Consider the following 2,707-nt stretch of genomic DNA (forward strand, 5'->3'; position numbering starts at 1 on the left):
TTTAGGTTAGTGCATTATTTTTTTCTGGACTGTTGCCGATTGCATGACTGTTAGCCCTCATCATTTATTTATTCTTTTCAGATACGCTTGGACACCAGTGTCCAGAAAAGTGAAAACAAGGCTGCCATGATAGATTTTATCAAATCGTATTATTGCAAGAAAGACGCAAAAATTAAACGCATTCCCAAGCCTGACTTACAATCGCTTAACTATGGCTCAACTCAAGAGCTTGCGTATAGTTCCCGGGTTTATGTGTCACAAAGTAAATCAAATCGACGCAGCCGTGCAACACTGGCGAATCTGAAAAGGAAGGACGAACAAAGGCGAATCTGAAAAGGACGGACGAACAAGGGTGAATCTGAAAAGGACGGACGAACAAGGGTGAATCTGAAAAGGACGGACGAACAAGGGCGAATCTGCTAAAACCTACTTCCGGGATATTAAAGAAAGAACTTTGAAGGCCTCTCACAATTCACAGGTGTGTCGTATCAAACTAGGAGGTGTCTCATTTTAAACCCTGCAAAAATCTGAACAGCTTTTGCAAAAGTGATATTTTGCTAACACATATAGTTCGGAAGTTATCACGATGATAACAAAATGTTGATATTATGAAGGACACCAAAGTGGTGTTTCCAATCGGCCGGGCGAGCCAGCCAGCTGCCTTACCCGGCACAGCCCGTCTCTCTCCCTCACATCTAAGTGCACATAGGTGGGAGAGAGACAGACTGTGCCAGGCAAGGCGCTCGCCTGGCTTGCCCGCCCGATTGGAAACACTACACCAAAGTGCCGCTGATGCATACGTTTATTGGCTGAGCGATAGCGAAGCCTATTAGTGTGGATTCAGGCGTGATTTTCACGCTTCGTTAGCTTCACGCAGCCAATCAAGGATCGACTTTCATCACGCCAGGCGTGAATATAACGCTTTGCGTGAGAATCACTCTCGCATTTAGGGAACTCTGAATCCACCTTTACTCCAGTGATGATCAAAAAGTTTCGCGTCCGTCTGTCTGTTCGCACGATAACTCGAGAACGGTTTCAGGTAGAATGCTCAAATTTTTATTGCATTTTTGTTTCATAAAAAGGAAGAACTGTATTGATTTTGAACCCTCTGGCTCAAAAATTGACGTGTCAAAAAAATCAAAAACCAAGAGCCCAAAACACTTCTTTAAAAAAAAAAATTTAAAACATCTTTCTTTCTAAGACGGAACTCATTGAAGTAGAGCCCTCTGGGCCAAAATTTTGTCCGTTTGGCTTTATCTTTAACCGTTAAGGCGCCAGACGGCGTTTTCACCAGAAAATCACCCTAAAACATTGAATGTTTTTTCTCAGATATTTTATGGTCTCCGGTGGGGTAACTCGTCGAAGTAAAACCCCGAGGCACAGCATTTGTGACTGACTTTTGGGGCCGAAGGCCTATTTACGACCATGCCTTTTGCCCGACTCCGGTCCCGGTGTCAGCGCTGCAGGCCTAGGTAGATGTATGTATGCCAGGCGCGTCGCAGCGTAACAGTGTTCCGCGAGATATCGCGAAGCTTGTTACGCGAGACGTGGTGTGGCGTATACATCTACCTAGTTATTTGTAACGCCGTCATTCGTCAGACCTGATAGCGCCTAGAGGGTAGGCATCACTCTGTTCCGCCACACTGTTGTGTCGGGTGGGTTTCCCATTCCACCAGTCTTGAAGAAACACAGCATCTGCTGCACCTGCACGCTTCTGCGACCTTTCCGGTCCTGCCTGGCCTGCCCCCCCCAGCTCTGGGGTACCTCCAGGATTATGAGGTCATGCTGCACCCTCCCTCCCCGCCGAGGCACCTCCGGGGCCTTGAGGGCGCCAAGCGCCGGCCTCGTCAGCCGCCCCTCGTCCAGCGCCGGGGTCACGATGTAATGCTGCAGCGCGCCTTCCCGCCAGGCCCGCCATGCCCTCGCAGCTCACTGCCGCTCACTGCCTCGCGTGGTTCAAGAAGTAGAGAAGTAGTACAACTTCTAAGCCCGCTGCCCGACGAACCGGACTGTAGGGTAGTTTGGAATAAACAATGTGCATATTTGAATAAATAAGAACAATGTACGTATTTTCATTCACATTTATTTCTTTTGTCTTTATGAACTCCTTTAAAAGTCAGTCAGTATTCATCCCTTTAAAAGGAAAATGAGATCATTAAAATTTCAGACATGTTATCACTGGACCCATACAATTATGGTGCACTAAAACTAAATGAATAATTAGAAGAGTAACCTTATTACAGTTATAGTGAAACAATATTTACCACGTCTCGCGTAACAGGCTTCGCGATATCTCACGAAACACTGTTACGCTGCGACGCGCCTGGCGCACATATAGCTAGGCCTGCGGCGCTGACACCCGAGACGGGGTAAAAGGAGTGTATATACAATTTTTCGAAATGAAGTCTTTTTGTTAACGTTTTAATCGACCATTTGATCATTTTCTCCTCATTTTTGTCAAGAAATGCCCCCTAGCACCTAAACGGTACAAGATAGAGCCAAATGGACGAAATTTTCGCCCGAAGGGCTCTACTTTGACGGTTTACCCCTTAGGAACGCATAAAAAAATATTTGATAAAAATACATTTTGCGACCTGTAGTTTTTGATTTTTTAAAAAGCCAATTTTTGAGCTAGAATGCTCATCTTCGAACTCGATCTGTCTTTTTATGATACAAAACGACCCTGAAATTCCCAGATCACTCTCTC

This window comes from Frankliniella occidentalis, unplaced genomic scaffold (genome assembly GCF_000697945.3).
Source record: "Frankliniella occidentalis isolate FOCC.00 unplaced genomic scaffold, Focc_3.1 Scaffold222, whole genome shotgun sequence".
NCBI classification, from domain to species: Eukaryota; Metazoa; Arthropoda; class Insecta; order Thysanoptera; family Thripidae; genus Frankliniella; species Frankliniella occidentalis.